General features: G+C 40.9%; 1 long non-coding RNA gene across 3 annotated transcripts; it reads left to right on the top strand.

Moving 5' to 3' along the window:
• Nucleotides 1-2453: 2453 nt before the first annotated feature.
• Nucleotides 2454-18134, top strand: LOC102188029. 3 transcript variants are annotated; one of them, XR_001297554.2, is made up of 8 exons: nucleotides 2454-2595; nucleotides 12038-12376; nucleotides 12819-12957; nucleotides 13304-13869; nucleotides 14635-14742; nucleotides 15787-15886; nucleotides 16091-16138; nucleotides 17929-18134. It is a non-coding gene; the product is annotated as an uncharacterized LOC102188029 (long non-coding RNA). The 3 variants fall into 3 exon arrangements; XR_311284.2 differs by having other exon boundaries at nucleotides 12167-12376; nucleotides 12819-13869; XR_001297553.2 differs by having other exon boundaries at nucleotides 12819-13869.
• Nucleotides 18135-18517: the final 383 nt, after the last annotated feature.

Here is an 18517-nt window from a genome sequence, read left to right as displayed (position 1 = left end):
GTTCATTTTTGTAATAAAGTTATATGCACAGTTACTTTCTTTAAAATAGTGGGCTTGTGTTTTATTGTCTCAACTTCAGACTCTAACTGCATTGCAACCTTGGTCGTGTATCCTTGAGAGAACCTGGAATTTTCAGTGGCCAAGATCAATAGCCTCCTTGCACTGTTGAGTTAGGAGTTGCACAACCTAATATGTAAAAACAGTGGTTACAGAAAAAAAGAGACAAGGAAAACAAAATTAATAACCTGTCGTTAGAGACTTCTCAGTTCCAAAAGCCTGAATAAATTTGAGGAGACCACAGGAACATGTACCAAGCAGTACTTAGTGTTATTTGGAGGGAGTTACAGCAGTAATGTTTTTAAGCTTGTTTGTTTTTATTTATTAGTCTATTGCCTACAATTTGACCAATATTAATAACAGTTGGGATTCAAGGGCATATGAGTCCTTTCAGTACAAAACAATAGGATTTTTTTTTCCTTTTATCAGTTACCTTAAGGATGAAAACTTTTTTCCTTTCTATTCTATCTTTAACTGGTGGAGAATGCTTGACAATATTCTCTTCACTTCTGCCATACAACAATGCAATCAGCCATAATTATTATTAATCATCACTTTTTGAGCACCCTAGCCTCCTCCCCTCACCCCATCTTACCCCTCCATGTCATCACAGAGCGCCTCTCTGGACTCCCTGTGTTTCAGCAACTTCTCACCAGCTACATATTATTTGCAGGGAGGGAACACAGATGCAGATATAGAGAACAGACTTGTGAACACAGTGAGGGAAGAAGAGTGCTAAGACCAGGGGAAACCAACACGGTTATTATAACTGTTGCAATAATCTCCTAGAAGAACTAGCGTCTAATCTCCCCTTGATTGGCAGTTAGAAAGATCTTCCTAAGATAGGATGGTCCTAGGATACACTCCCAGGGGACACATGTTGCTAACAGTCCAAAACGAAAACCTAGGAATGCTAGATATAAACAAGTAGAGATGGAAGGGCGATGATGCGATGATAAGAGGTGTGAGCTGGGGTCACATGACTACTCAAATTTATCTAAATCAGGCACTTCTTTGGTGGTCCAGTGGTTAGGATTCTGCCCTTCCCTCGCACAGAGTACAGGGTCCATACAGGTTTCATCCCCATTGAGGAACTAAGAACCTGCATGCTGCATAGTGTAGCCAAGAGAAAGAAACAAACCAGCAGAAAAGGAAAATTAGCATCTTGATCAAAGACCAAAGACAGGAGACAGTCTCAGGGTATTCTTAGATATGAAAGCCTTCTGTCACACAGACTTCACAGCTGAAAATACAACAGGGTAATATACAGAGGAATGTATGAACAAAAGAGATAGCATGATATTGCAACTGAAAGAAAGAGAATAAAAGGAAAAAAACATAGATATGTCGGTCCACATGAACATGAAGGGAAGTGATCCTCTGAAGATGTGAGCTGAGGATGACCTTGAGATGACAAGCTCTCCTCAAAGGCCTGACTTCAACCCAAATGAAGGATTCTGAGCTCTGATGTGTCCCAGGAGCAGCCAGTACTGGGTCGGTTCTCACTTAATTGACTCAGGAAAAATGAATCTCATTCGTAATTTGTATACTGAGAACAAAATAAATCTTTTAATGTATTTAGTTAACAAATTACCATGAATGAAGATGAAGATAAGTAAAATTTGGTAATAAATACAAAGAAAAAAGGCTGTTTCAGTGACCTTGAGTTAAGAAATGTATTTTTTCCATTCAAAATTCTAAAAATTGCAAGGACTGATGTCCAACTTTTTTGCTTGCTGGGAGAAACAACTGAGTTAGTGAGTCAATATCATATTACAAAGAAAATGGGTAAAAGAGATTCTGGAAAGAAATCGCTGTAAATAAACTACTGGTGTGCCTTCTTCAGATGAGGTTATGGGGTATTTGAACGGATTGTCCTCTTAGTACTTAAGAGGAGAAAGACCACATTGGGGCAGGAGGAGGTGATAAATGCTAGGTGACCTGCTCCTCACCTCAGAATAATAGGAGTCTTTCCAAGGGTCTCTGAGGAAATAGTGTTCCCTTGGCCAAACCACACAGTCAATCTTTACTTTTAGAAAATAAATGTTACACTGTCTCCTCCACGTTAAGGAAACGATGCAGACCTGAAGGATATGTACCTTGGACAGCTCATCTCATTTTGAATCTCATTGTAAAGAGGAAAATAAATAATTGTCCCCTTGCAATATTGGATGTACTGCAATTTCTCACTTACTTTACAGGTCAAATGCCCACATCCACGTATGCTTCTCTTAAAACAAATCTCATTATCAAAATGACAGAATGCCAGCAGAGTGTATCTCTGCCAACCAGGATCCTGAAGGTGCTTTCTGTTGCACCTGTGGTCATAAGAGGAAGAGCCATTGGCTCATGATGTGTCACGCCAGCAGATGCAGGCTATAAAAGTGGCAGCAGTTTTGCATCCTCTCCAACCACTGGGACACCCTCAGCTTCTACAGAAGGACCACAAGAGTCAACAAGATGAAGGCTCTGCTGTGCACTCTTGTCCTTGGTCTGCTTGTTGCCAATCAAGGGGAAGCTCATGGAGACACCTCACAGGTACCAGGGGCATTTGAACGGTGGTCCAAGCTTGGGAGGAGGTCTTGGCGTATATCCATGTGAGTGTCCCTTTCGAGGTTTGGTCATGTGGATGGCTAAGTCTAGCCATGTCCCTGCAACTGAGAATTGCTCCCTTCACGGGCTCTATACCTGCTGTTTGTGATGTCTGTATCATCTCGACCATCCATTCATTGGCTCTCATGCATGTTCAGTACTCTTGCAAAACCGAAGGAAGATCACACAGCTGCTGGATTAGGGCTGTTGCATTTGACAAGATATCTCAAGCTATCTCAATAATACCTCATTTTATTGGCATACAATTGCTGATAGTAGTCTCTTATGATCCTTTGTATTTCTGTGTTGTCTGTTGTGATCTCTCCATTTTCATTTCTAATTTTATTCATTTGATTTTTCTCTCTTTGCTTCTTGATGAGTCTGGCTAATGGTTTGTCAATTTTATTTATCCTTTCAAAGAACCAGCTTTTGGCTTTGTTGATTTTTGCTATGGTCTCTTTTGTTTCTTTTGCATTTATTTCTGCCCTAATTTTTAAGATTTCTTTCCTTCTACTAACTCTGGGGTTCTCCAACTCTTCCTTTTCTAGTTGCTTTAGTTGTAGAGTTAGGTTATTTATTTGACTTTTTTCTTGTTTCTTGAGGTATGCCTGTATTGCTATGAACTTTCCTCTTAGCACTGCTTTTATAGTGTCACACAGGTTTTGGGTTGTTGTGTTTTCATTTTCATTAGTTTCTATGCATATTTTGATTTCTTTTTTGATTTCTTCTGTGATTTGTTGGTTATTCAGAAATGTGTTGTTCAACCTCCATATGTTGGAATTTTTAATAGTTTTTCTCCTGTAATTGAGATCTAATCTTAATGCATTATGGTCAGAAAAGATGCTTGGAATGATTTCGATTTTTTTGAATTTATCAAGTTTAGATTTATGGCCCAGGATGTGATCTATCCTGGAGAAGGTTCCATGAGCACTTGAAAAAAAGGTGAAATTCATTGTTTTGGGGTGAAATGTCCTATAGATATCAATTAGGTCTAACTGATCTAATGTATCATTTAAAGTTTGCGTTTCTTTGTTAATTTTCTGTTTAGTTGATCTGTCCATAGGTGTGAGTGGGGTATTAAAGTCTCCCACTATTATTGTGTTATTGTTGATTTCCCCTTTCATACTTGTTATCATTTCTCTTACATATTGTGGTGCTCCTATATTGGGTGCATATATATTTATAATTGTTATATCTTCTTGGATTGTTCCTTTGATCATTATGTAGTGGCCTTCTTTGTCTCTTTTCACAGCCTTTGTTTTAAAGTCTATTTTATCGGATATGAGTATTGCCACTCCTGCTTTCTTTTGGTCTCTATTTGCGTGGTATAATCTTTTTCCAGCCCTTCACTTTCAGTCTGTATGTGTCCCTTGTTTTGAGGTGGGTCTCTTGTAAGCAGCATATAGAGGGGTCTTGTTTTTGTATCCATTCGGCCAGTCTTTGTCTTTTGGTTGGGGCGTTCAACCCATTTACATTTAAGGTGATTATTGATAAGTATGATCCCGTTACCATTTACTTTATTGTTTTGGGTTCGGGTTTATACACCCTTTTCATGTTTCCTGTCTAGAGGATATCCTTTAGAATTTGTTGGAAAGCTGGTTTGGTGGTGCTGAATTCTCTCAGCTTTTGCTTGTCTGTAAAGCTTTTGATTTCTCCTTCGTATTTGAATGAGATCCTTGCTGGATACAGTAATCTGGGCTGTAGGTTATTGTCTTTCATCACTTTAAGTATGTCTTGCCATTCCCTCCTGGCCTGAAGAGTTTCTATTGAAAGATCAGCTGTTATCCTTATGGGAATCCCCTTGTGTGTTATTTGTTGTTTTTCCCTTGCTGCTTTTAATATTTGTTCTTTGTGTTTGATCCTTTGTTAATTTGATTAATATGTGTCTTGGGGTGTTTCGCCTTGGGTTTATCCTATTTGGAACTCTCTGTGTTTCTTGGACTTGGGTGATTATTTCCTTCCCCATTTTAGGGAAGTTTTCAACTATTATCTCCTCAAGGATTTTCTCATGATCTTTCTTTCTGTCTTCTTCTTCTGGGACTCCTATAATTCGAATGTTGGAGCATTTCATATTGTCCTGGAGGTCTCTGAGATTGTCCTCGTTTCTTTTAATTCGTTTTTCTTGTTTCCTCTCTGATTCATTTATTTCTATCATTCTATCTTCTATTTCACTAATCCTATCTTCTGCCTCCGTTATTCTACTATTTGTTGCCTCCAGAGTGTTTCTGATCTCATTTATTGCGTTATTCATTATATTTTGACTCTTTCTTATTTCTTCTAGGTCCTTGTTAAACCTTTCTTGCATCTTCTCAATCTTTGTCTCTAGGCTATTTATCTGTGTTTCCATTTTGATTTCAAGATTTTGGATCATTTTCACTATCAATATTCGGAATTCCTTCTCCGGTAGATTCCCTACTTCTTCCTCTTTTGTTTGGTTTGGTGGGCAACTCTCCTGTTCCTTTACCTGCTGAGTATTCCTCTGTCTCTTCATCTTGGTTATATTGCTGCGTTTGGGGTGGCCTTTTTATATTCTGGTAATTTGTGGAGTTCTCTTTATTATGGAGCTTCCTCACTTTGGGGGGGTTCTATCAGTGGCTTGTCAAGGTTTCCTGGTTAGGGAGGCTTGATGTTGGAGTTTTGGATGGGTGGAGCTGGGTTTCTTCTCTCTGGAGTGCAGTGGAGTGACCCGTAATGGGTTATGAGACATCAAAAGTTTTGGGATAATTTTGAGCTGCCTGTATATTGAAGCTCAGGGGAGTGTTCCTGTGTTGCTGGAGAATTTGCGTGGTATGTCTTGTTTTGGAACTTGTTGGCCCTTGGGTGGAGCTTGGTTTCGGTGTAGGTATGAAGGCATTTGATGAGCTCCTATTGCTTAATGTTCCCTGAATTCAAGAGTTCTCTAATGTTTTCAGGCTTTGGATTTAAGCTTCCTGCTTCTGGTTTTCAGTTTTATTTTTAAAGTAGCCTCTAGACTTCTCCATCTATACAGCACCGACGATAAAACATCTAGGTTAAAGATGAAAAGTTTCTCCACATTGAGGGACACTCAGAGAGGTTCACTGAGTTACAAGGAGAAGAGAAGATGGAGGGGGTAGTTAGAGGTAACTGGAATGAGAAGCGGTGAGATCAAGAGAGGAGAGAGCAAGCTAGTCAGTAGTCACTTCCTTATGTGCGCTCTATAGTCTGGACCACTCAGAGGTATTTACAGAGTTATACGGGGAAGAGGAGAGGGAGGAAGTAGACAGAGGTGACCAGGAGGATAAGAGAGAGGAATGAGTAGGAGAGAGACAAATCCTGCCAGTAACCAGTTCCTTAGGTGTTCTCTACCGTCTGGAACACACAGAGATTCACAGAGTTGGATAGAGAAGAGATGGGGGAGAAAAGAGACAGAGGCCACCTGGTGGAGAGAAAGGAGAGTCCAGAGGAGGAGAGAGTGGTCAAGCCAGTAATCTCGCTCTCAGGTAAACTTGGGTAGTGAAGTTTGGGTTTTTAAATGTACAAAATTGACAACAAAAACCTAAGAGCAAAGATTAAAAATCTAGAGTAGAGGTTGGATTTTCAAAGATACAATATTAAAGAAAAGCAGAAGGAAAAAGGAAGAAAGAAAAAAAATTATTAAAAAACAAACAAACAAACAAAAGAAAAAAAAAAAAAAACACCAACAACCATCCAAAGAGTATATATGGTGTTTGCCTTAAAAAAAAAAATAGTGATAATAGGTTATAGAAATAAAAATTAGAGGAGAAATAGAAGACTTAACAATTAAAAAAAAGCTAGGGAAAAAAAAGCAAAAAGCAAAAAAAAAAAAAGGAATGATTTTAAAAATATTAAAAATATTTCTAGCCCTTCTCTGATGTTATGGGCCGTGTGGGCTCACTTCCAAGGTGGTTCCCTCTGTTTAACTTCTTCTGTTTGCTGGTTTTTTAGGCTCACTAGTTCAGTCACGCTGTGGGGAGGGGGGATGCTGCAAACAAACAGCACTGTCGTGTGCACACCGCATCTCAACCCCACTTGACCTGTCCTTTCTCGCGGCACACAAACCGCTCCTGCTCTACGATGCTCAGCCAGGAACCGTCTGGGGCCGGCCCTAGGCTGCGTGCACTTCCCCGGTCCAGGCCGCTCAGGTTCGGCGCTCAGGCAGCCCTCAGAGGCACAGATTCAGCTGGGACTGCGCTTTGTGCCCTTCCCAGGTCCGAGTAGCTCAGGAGTTTGGCGAGCGCGATCGCCGCGGCTTGTCACCTTTTCCGCCGCTGCCGCTCAGCTCTCTGGGTGGACCGCTGGCGCACCCCATGAGGCAGACTGTGACTGTCCAGCACCCCCAGAAGTCTTAGCAAAGGAGCCTGCTTGCAGTTAGGTAAGTAAAGTCTCTCCAGGGCTGCAATTGCCCCTTTCCAGTCCTTACGGCTCTGGCTGCCTGTCCCCGGGGGGGATGGTCTGCAGCCGGCTTTTTCCGTTCCGTCCTTTGTTCTGTGCTCGGTCCTGGCGGTGTCTTATGTTCCAGTTTTTCGCGTGGTAGCTATCCCACAGTCTGGTTTGCTAGCCCAAGTTAGATCGTTCTGGTTGCGTGTGGGGCGTTCCTGTCCCATTCTTACAAAGCTCTGCAGCCCGCGCCTCCCGCGCGTCCCTGCCCTGCCCCCACTTCCCAATGGCAGATGCAGGCGTCTGTGCTGCTTTTCCGCTGGGGGAGTTACTGGTGGGCTTGTAATCTGTTGGTTTTAATTATTTATCTATTTTTCCTTCCTGTTATGTTGCCCTCTGTGTTTCCAAGGCTCGCCACAGACTCAGCAGGGAGAGTGTTTCCTGGTGTTTGGAAACCTCTCTTCTTAAAATTCCCTTCCCGGGACGGGCTTCCCTTCCCGGGACGGAGCTCCCTCCCCACCTCCTTTGTCTCCTTTTTCGTCTTTTATATTTTTCCCTACCTGTTTTTGAAGACAATGGTCTGCTTTTCTGGTTGCCTGGTGTCCTCTGCCAGCCTACAGAAGTTGTTTTGTGGAGTTTGCTCGGCGTTGAAATGTTCTTTTGAGGAATTTGTGAGGGAGAAAGTGATCTTCCCGTCCTATTCCTCTGCCATCTTTCCCTCTTTCTCCTTTCTTTGGAATTGGAATGAAAACTGACCTTTTCCAGTCCTGTGGCCACTGCTGAGTTTTCCAAATTTGCTGGCATATTGAATGTAGCACTTTCACAGCATCATCTTTCAGGATTTGAAATAGCTCCACTGGAATTCCATCACCTCCACTAGCTTTGCTAGTAGTGATGCTTTCTAAGGCCCACTTGACTTCACATTCCAGGATGTCTGGCTCTAGGTGAGTGGTTACACCATCGTGATTATCTGGGTCGTGAAGATCTTTTTTGTACACTTCTTCTGTGTATTCTTGCCACCTCTTCTTAATATCTTCTGCTTCTCTTAGCTGCATACCATTTCTGTCCTTTATCAAGCCCATCTTTGCATGAAATGTTCCCTTGGTATTGTTAATTTTCTTGAAGAGATCTCTAGTCTTTCTCTTTCTGTTGTTTTCCTCTATTTCTTTGCATTGATCACTGAAGAATACTTTCATACCTCTCTTTGCTATTCTATGGAACTCTGCATTCAAAGTGCTTATATCTTTCCTTTTCTCCTTTGCTTTTCACTTCTCTTCTTTTCACAGCTATTTGTAAGGCCTTCTCAGACAGCCATTTTGCTTTTTTGCATTTCTTTTCCATGGGAATGGTCTTGATCCCTGTCTCTTGTACAATGTCACGAACCTCCATCCATAGTTCATCAGGCAATCTGTCTATCAGATCTAGTCCCTTAAATCTATTTCTCACTTCCACTATATAATCATAAGGGATTTGATTTAGGTCATATTTGAATGGTCTAGTGGTTTTCCCCACTTTCTTCAATTTAAGTCTGAATTTGGTAATAAGGAGTTCATGATCTGAGCCACAGTCAGCTCCTGGTCTTGTTTTTGCTGACTGTATAGAGCTTCTCCGCTCTATACAGCTTCTCCACTCTATACAACATCAGCTTCTTCAGCATTACTGGTTGGGGCATAGACTTGGATTACTGTGATACTGAATGGTTTGCCTTGGAAACGAACAGAGATCATTCTGTTGTTTTTGAGATTGCATCCAACTACTGCATTTCGGACAGTTTTGTTGACCATGATGGCTACTCCATTTCTTCTGAGGGATTCCTGCCCACAGCAGTAGATATAATGGTCATCTGAGTTAAATTCACCCATTCCAGTCCATTGCCATCTCTTGTTTGACCACTTGCAATTTGCCTTGATTCATGGACCTGACATTCCAGGTTCCTATGCAATATTGCTCTTTACAGCATCAGACCTTGCTTCTATCACCAGTCACATCCACAGCTGGGTATTGTTTTTGCTTTGGCTCCATCCCTTCATTCTTTCTGGAGTTATTTCTCCACTGATCTCCAGTAGCATATTGAACACCTACTGCCCTGGGGAGTTCCCCTTTCAGTATCCTATCATTTGCCTTTTCATACTGTTCATGGGGTCCTCAAGGCAAGAATACTGAAGTTGTTTGCCATTCCATTCTCCAGTGGACCACATTCTGTCAGACCTCTCCACCATGACCCGCCCGTCTTGGGTTGCCCCGTGGGAATGGCTTAGTTTCATTGAGTTAGACAAGGCTGTGGTCCTAGTGTGATTAGATTGACTAGTTTTCTGTGAGTATCATTTCAGTGTGTCTGCCCTCTGATGCCTTCTTGCAACACCTACCATCTTACTTGGTTTTCTCTTACCTTGGGTATGGGGTATCTCTTCACGGCTGCTAGAGCAAAGCACAGCTGCTGCTCCTTACCTTAGATGAGGAATATCTCCTCATGGCTGCCCTTCTTGACCTTCAATGTGGGATGGCTCCTCTAGGCCCTCCTGCACCCATGCTGCAGAAAAAATCCTGGTTTCAATAAGGGCAAAACTGCTGGAATGATTGGGCTAACTCTGCATGACTTTGCATCTTTCATTTCCCTCTATGTACAAGTCAGGTATAAAAGTTCCTTTTGAAAATAAAATTATGGGCCTCACTCACCAAAGCTTGGTCTCCCCATGTCATTCTCTCTCTCTCTCTCTTGCTGATGCCGTCTCCTCTGAGGGTACCCCTGGATCCTGCTGGGGCTGGACCCCAGCAGTGGGTCACTGATCATGTTCCTATTGGGAGAGTCGCTATGCAGAGAATGTCACCAGGGTCAGAGCTCAAAAAGCGTGCTTGTGAGAGTTTCCCAATTGTCCAGTGGTTAAGAACCCTCCTTGTAAAGCAGGAGTCAACAGTTCAATCACTCGCTGGGGAACCATGAGCCCAGATGCTTTGCGGCAGCTATCCCCAAGCGTTTCAACTACTGAACCCTTGGAGGCCATAAGTAGAGAATCCATGCACTGCAACTAAAGGCTCTTGCATGGCTTGACGGAACAGAGATTCTGTGTGCCACATTTAAGACATGACAAAGCCAAACGAATGAATAAATAAATACATGAATGTTAAAAAGAACCTTTTTGGGAATACAAGCTATACATGTAATTATTTTCTCAAAAAATAAAATAGTGGGCTGGTGGTTTATTATCCAAACTTAGATTCTAACTACACTGAAACTTTGCTCAGGAATCCTTGAGGGAACCGGTTGTTTTTGGTAGCCAAGGTCTAAAGATTCACTGCATTGTTAAGACAGGAGTCGTGCGATCAAAGACACAAAACTAGTGATCACATAGAAAATAGAAAAATAAGACACATTCAATAAGCTTGGAGAAAGAGGCTTCACAGTTACAGAAACCTGGGTTAATGCAAGAAGACACCAAGAAGATATTCCCATCACAGCTTAGCATTATTTTGAAGCAGTTACAAGAGTAAAGTTTGTTCAGGAGTGTTCCGTGTTTATTTATTATTCTATTATCCACATTTTGATCAACATTTATGAGAGATAGCTGGGGATAAAAGTCCCATGACTTCCTTCAGTTACAAAATGACAGAACTGTCACAACCTGTTACTCTTGGAGAAACTCTGTTTAATTTCCCCTTGATTAGCAGTTAAAAAGGTCTTCCTAGGACGGGATAGTCCTACATTCCCAGGGGACACATGTTGGTAAGAATCCAAAAGGAAAACCTGGGGATGTTGAAGGTGCCTAAGGAGAGACAGAAGGGTGATGACAGGTGTATAAGACGTGTTAGCTGGATCAACTCCCTGCTTGAAAATATCTGTATCAGGCTGATCCTGTTGTTCCAGTAGTTAAGGCTCTGCACTTCCATTGCAGTGAGCATGGGTTGGGGAACTAAGGTCCTGCAGTGATTCGTGGTAGGACAAACCAACAAACCAAATGGTTATCTGAATCAGAGACTTAAGAGAGAAAACAGTTCAGGATGCTTTAAGATATGAAAACCTTCTATCAGATAGATTTCACATCAGAAGTTAAGAAAGGACAGCAGATAAAGAAGGAGCATGTAAATGAAAGAGAAAATATTATATTACAATAAAAAGAAAAAGAAATAGATATTATTGTTGGTCCATGTGAGCATGAAGAGAAGTGGCCAACTGAAGATGTGAGCTGAAGACACCCTTGAGCCAAGCTCGCCTCAAAAGTCTGACTACAGTATAAAACAAGGATTCTGAGTTCTGATCTGTCCCGGGAGCAGCCAGTACTGGTCAGGACTCCAGCTTTTCTCACTCAGTTGACTCAATCCTGATTCTCACAGTTTCCTCATTTCTATACTCAGATCAAGATGAATCTGTAGGATATCTATTTGATAAGTTACCATGAATGAAGATGAAGTTAAGTAAAACAAGCTTAAAAAAATACAAAGAATAGATTCCTTGCCAGTCTGATCTTGGATATAAGTGTGTATATAGAGTTAGGAAAATTGCTTTTTCTTTAAAAATTCGAAAAAAAAAAAAAGGACAAGAACTACTATCCTGGTTTCTCACTTGCCTGAGAAACAAGTGAGTCAGTGAGTAGATAATATACTACAGATTAGATGGGTAAAAAGGTGTCTGCAAAAGGAGCGATAGAATTGGACTGCAGGCATGCCTTCTTCAGACGAGGTTAAGGGGCATTTGAACGGATCTGCCTCTTAGTTACAAAGAGGACAGATCCCACTGAAGGGTAGGACGAGGTGGTGAACACTTAGTTCTGATGTGATCATCACCTCAGAGAAATAGGAGGTTCTCCCAAGATCTCTTAGGAAATCATTTTACCCTGGCTAATCCACACAGGCAATATTTACTTTTAGAAAATGTACTTTAAACTATCTCCTAAATGTTAAGGAAACAACACAGGAGTGGGGGATATGTACCTTGGACAGCGTATCCCAGTTTGATCTCTGGATACAAAGGAAAATAAATATTCCTGACCTTGAAATATCACACTTGTTTTGTGATTTCTCATTCACTCTAAAGGTCAAATGTCCAGATTCCCTCAAGCTTCCTCTAAAACAATCATCATGATAAAAAATGACAAAATGACACGAAAGATGATTCCTGCCAAGCAGGATACTGAAGATGACTTCTGTGTAACCTTGGTCTTAGGAGGAACAACCATTGGTTCACGATGCATCACACCAACACAATGATCGTATAAAAAGTGGCAAGTCACAACCTCTCCAGCTACTGGGACAACCTCAGCCTTGACCAAAGAAAGACTATGGGAGCATCCAAATGAAGGTTCTGTTCCTGAGTTTACTACTTGGTGTGGTTTGTGGCGCCCAAGAAGAGGAAGCTCAGCCAAGTCTCTCAGAGGTACCAGGGATGGTCTGATCTGGGAGCAGGTCTTGGGGGTGTGTGTATGTGTGTTCCTTTTGTGGTTTTGTTATGTGGATCCATGAGCTGAGCCATCTCCCTCCATCTCCACACTGCTCCATTTATTGGCTCTATACCTGCTCGCTTTGGTCTCTGTGTCATCTTTACTGTATATCCGTTGCCTCTTGTGAGTTTTTCCTGCTCTTGTAACATAGAAAAAGGATCTGTCAAACAGCTGTTGGATTTCTTGCATTTGACATCAGAGCTCAAGCTATCTCAGAAAAGTCTCAATTCCTTTTTTCACTCTGACTTCATTTTTACATTATTGTCCATTTTGATAACATCTCTGATTTGCACAAGTAATGGGAAACTCATGACCGATGATGCTGGGTGAAATAAAAAGACAAAAGACTACAAATTTGAAGGGGAATTTTGCTGTTAGCTTTCAGGGCAATGGAGAACCACATACATTGCATCCAGTAACCTGGGGAAGATAGCGCCAACGGGCCATTCAGGGTTTACCTCCAGAAACTTCTGTTTGATGATGAACAGGGCACAGTAGACTTCTACTTTGATGTCAAGTAAGTAAAAATCACCCAGAAGGAAAATACATGTAAACCCTGAGCCCCAGGGAGGGTGTGTCTTCCCCATGTGCAGAGAACTCTCTAGAAGATGTTGAGAGCATGACGCCCTGAGTTGTAGGGCTGAGCAGGGTCTCTGAACTGGCAGGGGGAGTTCCCCTGTGAGCCTCCAGGGAATGTCCTGGAGCCTTTGCTTAAAAGGGGGTCCCAAAAGCTCCACTGGCATCAATTCATTACAGGAAAGAGGGTCACGAATAGAATCTCCCTATGCCAAATAAGCATGTAATATGTACTTGAGTGTTTCCTTGTGGGTGTGTGTGTATGTCTCAATGTTCATGTTTTTCAGGGTTTAATCCTCTTAATGACACTGTGATGGAAGAAGAGTATGGGTTTTGGTAAAATGAAAAGTTTCTTTTCCTAAGTTTGTAATTTCCCCCCTGTCATATTATTTAATGAATCATTGCCAGGGTTGTGAGAACCCCCAAGATGTGTCATGATGGCCACAACTCATTGTTTGCATGAAGTATTTTTTAAAAACAGGTATACTTTTATTTTTCTAAAATTCTAGACTCTTCCATATTTGGCTTTGAACATGATTTACTTTGTATTCGTAGTTTATCTTTGGCACTACAGCTCTGACTTAATAGACAAGCCCTGCTTGACCTCTTGACAGTGACTTGTCCTTAGAGACCATGTTTCTTCTCTTTTCAAGGTCACATTGTTACAGGCACTAAGCTTACATGCTACAGTTAATCTTTGAGGAGAAACAAAGAAAATCCTAATTTTATATCAAATTTTTTCATGACTTTAATCAACCTGCTTGAATGTATTTTTTTTTAATAAACCAGGGAAAATGGGAAAATAAACATGTCATGGGAATAAAGCAAGATGATGGCACTTATGCTGCTGACTGTAAGTATGAGTATTTCACTGGTCAGAGTATGCTTGGGTGGAAATCTTGGCACAACTTCCTTCAGAAATCCCATAGCAGTAGAATCCTGAATTCTACTGCTATGAACAATCAGAGGGCTGAGCAGCTTCTCATCCCTAAGGTCTCCAGTCACTTTATTTTGACATGAGACAAGGGTTCAAACACACCGGTTGGGGGTCTCACCCAGTTATGAGTTTTACCCAATTAGATAGCGTGTGGAGACCTGTATTTCATATGGTTCTCACAAATAATTTACAACAGCCTTATGAACTGACATTGCAAGAGACTAAATTTTGCACATTTGTATCATTCACTTAAAAAAATAATATTAAAACATCTTAAGCCATTCAAGGCTCAGTGGATGAACTTAAATCCAAATAAATCATCCTGAGTTCAATTGCAAAGTCAGCTTCTGTTGAAAGCCATGGGGATGCCGGCTAACATTTATATCCCTCGATTCTTTAATAACAGCCCCAAAACATATTCCTAATATTCCATGGCCTACATGGTACATATTTCACTACAGTTTAAGTGTATCCAATCAAGTGTATGAAAATTGGGGAATGGAAAAGTCTTGCCTGCTTTGCTTGCTGTCTTAATAACCGTTGCATTCAGCCCACCCACAGAGTGAGACACAGATCGATATAGCATGTACTGTTGCTACTACATTCAAAATGTCACAATATATTCAACTGACAATAAAGTAAAGCAAGGTCGTATATATGCATCTTTTCTCTCTCTCACAGATGAGGTTGAAAATGTATTTGACATTCTTTATGCATCCGACAACGTTCTGGTAGCACATAACAACGTGGATGAACATGGCAAGAAAACAGTACTGACTGGACTATTTGGTTTGTATGAAATCCTCCTATTCACAAGGACAAGATCATGTAACATTTCCATCATTACTATTTTCACCCATAAAGTCATTATATGGTGACAATACCCATTGCTCAGTCTACAGGACCTAGGCCTTTTTGTTCATGCAATTAAGGGCTCTGAAATGTAATCTACCAAGAAAGAGGAGCTCATAGGTTTAGAGGGGGTCAGATCATCAGAAATTTCAAAATTTTCCCACCTGTGGTAATTTAAATATAAACTGAGTTTCAGTAAATATACTTAATTTTTAAAAATATAATTTTAATGGGAGGAAAATTAAAATTTTGCATTGGTGTGTACTTTTCTTTTTCTTTTTTTTTTCCAACACCTCAATTTATTTCAAGCCATGGCTATAATGAGGTTACTCTCAATGGCTTCAATTGATACCAGTTTCACAGTACACTCAAAGTCTTGGAACAGAAACTTGCTTAATAAATATTCATCCTCTTCAATTTTTCAAATCATTGTTTTTATGAACATTGACGTCAGCCTAAATAGCCATATAGAAGCAATGAAAGGTGTGAATATCATTGGAACAGCATAAGTCTATTACAGAAAATTTACTACTGAGAACAGTGGGCTAATTTAAAAACAACAACAACAAAAAATTATCTCCCATTAGTATGTCTGATGTAGTGAACATATCTCTCTCAGGGGAGAACCCTGTTTCCTATTTATTTGGGACCAGAAGACAGGGGTGGCAGGTACATAAATTAGGAATTTGATAAAGAATGAAGGAGGCTCCATACTGTGACAGATGGAGCCCCAAATCCATGGAGCTCTTGTGAGTCTTTGGGTCCTGCTGCCTATGCTGGCGGGGTTTAGCTACAGAGTTGGACGGGGAATAAGTCTTAAGACAAACAGAAGACAACTGTGTCATGGAAAATGGAAATTGTTTGAGGCTTAATGGTAACAAGTGAAAATCTGACTTGCACACTCAACTTCTTGTTCTGTATCCAAAAATTTCTCTGGGATCAAAGAGATAAAAACTCTGTTTTCTGCATGGCACTTTTCAGTTAAACCAAATATTGAAGAGGAAGGCTTGCAGAAGTTCCAGGAGCTGATGGAAGAGAAAGGGACTGATGAGAAAAAATATCGTGAATTTCATCAAAAGTGGTAATGGAATTATACTTTGCCCTAAATGTGTCATTCACCCAATAGGTAAATATATTATTAGGAAAAAAATCAATTTATTTAAAATGTCTTTCTTCATAAATAATCTTTTATACAATCTCTTACTTAAAAAGAAAAAGCCCTGGAAATTCTGGGAAATGGTAGTAATCTTGTGTAATTTTTTTCTGTCCTTTTCATCTTCCCCAGATGACTAGCTTCCCTGAGGAAAGCTACGTATTTCAAAACATCCTCAGTGTAAGTGAAAAGTGTCTGTTACTACTGCTGTTCCCATTAAATAATTCAAAAGGAAGCATGGTGATTTTGTACCTGCCAAATTTTGCAGGTAATGGTTTTCTGTCCCATCAGCTTACATTCTATAACTAGAGAACTTGGTTACATTATGTTATTTCTCTTCTCCTGAGCCATATTAAACTGTAAATTTGTTGGTTGATCAATGCTGAGTATCTGGTGAGAGAGCCTTATCCTGCAGGAATCGTGCAGACCAAAGTCGTTAGAGAGAAGCCCGAATGGCCACAAGCTGGTAGAAACCAATTCGTCAGTCCCGACTTCATGGTTGTCCACACACGCTCCCCCTCGAGGAGAACTGGATTAAACAGAGCTTGTGGTTCCTGCGACACCCGTGTTTCATCTCACATGGTTTTGATAGAACCAGTAAAGGCCTTCCAACCGCACTGAAACATGCCTTTGAATTATATTCCCCCTCAGAAAAAGACTTTCTTAAAGTGGAATCTTTTAAACTTTCTAATTTACACCTCAGAGAGATTTGAAAATGACACTGATCTAGACTGATGTGTGGCTTTTAAATTTCTGTAGAGAAAAACAGAAGAAAGATAAAAAGCAAAAGAAAACTTTAGCCTCCAGGTAAACAGGATATGAAAGAAGTGTTGCATATATTCAATAGACTGTTATTCAGTCATAAAAGAAGGAAATCACGTCGTTTTCAGAAACATGGATGCACCTAGAGATTATCATACTAACTGAAGCGAGTCAGGATGAGAAAAAAAGATGGCATGATATTACTTGTAGGTGGAATCTAACGTATAAATTAAAGACATTATTTACAAACCAGATTCATGGGCATAGAGAACACACTTGTGTTCGCCAAGGAACAGGAGGCTGGCTAAGAAGAGGATTGGAAATTTGGGAGTAGCAGATGTAAGCTACTATATACAAGATGGATACACTAGAAAGTCGTACTATACACCTAGAGGAAGCGAAACACAATATTCTGTAAATAAACTTAATTGGGAAAAGAATTTGAAAAAGAATAGATATTAACATGCTGCTACTGCTAAGTCGCTTCAGTCGTGTCCGACTCTGTGCAACCCCAGAGACGGCAGCCCACGAGGCTCCCCTGTCCCTGGGATTCTCCAGGCAAGAACACTGGAGTGGGTTGCCATTTCCTTCTCCAACGCATGAAAGTGAAAACTGAAAGTGAAGTCGCTCAGTTGTCTCCGACCCTCAGCGACCCCATGGACTGCAGCCTTCCGGGCTCCTCCGTCCATGGGCTTTTCCAGGCAAGAGTACTGGAGTGGGGTGCCATTGCCTTCTCCAGATATTAACATATGTATGTATAAAATATTCACCTTGCAGTACTACTGCACTAATACAACTCTGTTAGGCAACCATACTTGAATATAAAATAAAAATTTAAACATTGATTCTTGAAGACCCTAAAGACAAAGCCACGGAATTAGAGGAGCTTGCCCCAATCACAGATACAGGAAACCATCTTGAGATGAACCTTTCCCATGAACTTGAATTCAGAAACCATTCGTCCTAGAATCGATCTCAAATGGGAAGGGTCGCCCCATATGTACCTCCTGGGGAAAATTCCACAGGGACCCCCACCCACATTACAGAGATGTGCATTAGTGAGGTCCACCAGGATTCTAACATTGGATCAGCTAGCAGCTCCTGTACCCTGGACAGTCTACTGCCTGAGCCTCATCCCTGGTGGATGTCAAAAAGTCGACTCTACTAATTATTTGTGTTTTTTTTTTTTTTTTTAAATTCACCTACAGAAGAGTCGCTGAGACCGGACACATCCTCATATCCCTGGAATCAAGGCTAACAACCAGAAGATGACTTTCCTGGTTCCTGATTAACATGATCCTTCTTTCTTCACACTCACACTCCTTTTTGCATCTCATCTCTCCTGGTCACTAATCATGTCCTGTCTGGTGGCATTGGATTTCTGAGGGCTTAAATAAATTAGTTTAATTCACAATGGAGTTATGTGTGTCTTTCCTTAAGGTCTCTATTTTAGAACACACAAATACACATGTTAAATTGACCCATCCAGAAACATATGCCTTTTAAGGGATATGTGTTCCATCAGAGACAATTCTGAGGATGGGTAAATAGAGATGTCCTAGAGATATTGAAGGGAGAAGGAGAAAAAAGACTAAACCATCATGGGACAGGGTACAGAGGTATGGATCCTCTTACTGCAGTGGGAGGGGGCAATCTGTTCCAGAAAGATGTCCCTAGAAAGCATTGTATTTATCGCAGGGAAAGGAACTTGTGTTCCACTCTCTGCGTTTCATAGAGAGAAAGTGGAAGATGCCATGGGCCACAATTGAGAACACATGTGTATTCTGACCACACCAG

The sequence above is a fragment of the Capra hircus genome, assembly GCF_001704415.2.
Source record: "Capra hircus breed San Clemente chromosome X unlocalized genomic scaffold, ASM170441v1, whole genome shotgun sequence".
NCBI classification, from domain to species: Eukaryota; Metazoa; Chordata; class Mammalia; order Artiodactyla; family Bovidae; genus Capra; species Capra hircus.
The sequence above is the reverse complement of the archived record's forward strand: the minus strand, read 5'-3'. Positions and strand labels throughout refer to the sequence as shown.